Source organism: Pantherophis guttatus, chromosome 4 (assembly GCF_059756535.1).
Source record: "Pantherophis guttatus breed Tessera chromosome 4, ASM5975653v1, whole genome shotgun sequence".
NCBI classification, from domain to species: Eukaryota; Metazoa; Chordata; class Lepidosauria; order Squamata; family Colubridae; genus Pantherophis; species Pantherophis guttatus.
Window position 1 is genome coordinate 18,676,716 of NC_142066.1, and position 533 is coordinate 18,677,248.

Genomic DNA, 533 nt, shown 5'->3' on the forward strand with positions numbered 1-533 from the left:
GGTCCTCTGCATGGCCTGGGAGAGACAGCAAGGGTCCTCTGGAGGACAAGGGTTTGCCCCTCTCTCTGGTCTCACCTTCCTCCGCTAAAGAAAATGGAATGCCCCCAGTCCCGCCGGGCCACCACAGGCATCCACAACACAAGTGATGTTGAGTGGAAGTGCCAACTCTAGCCACGCCTACCCTGACTATGACTCCTACCTCCCTGAGTTCAAACACAACCCTGATGCGGCCCTCAATGAAATTGAGTTTGACACCTCTGGTCTATAGTATCAAATTTTATATGTGATCAGCTTACTTAACTGATGCTAGATTAAGGTTTCAAAAAATTTTCACTAGTTATATTTTGTGATCAAACATTAATAATACTTTAATTATATTTCAATAATGTGAAATTTTGGAATGATGGTGGGGTTGATTTTTTAAACATTTCTTTGTTTTTTAAAAAAACATATTCTAATTTTTCTCTTTCTCCCTCGTTACATTTCTATATTTCAGCTTCATTCTTTTCTGAAAGGCATTACATTCAATAATA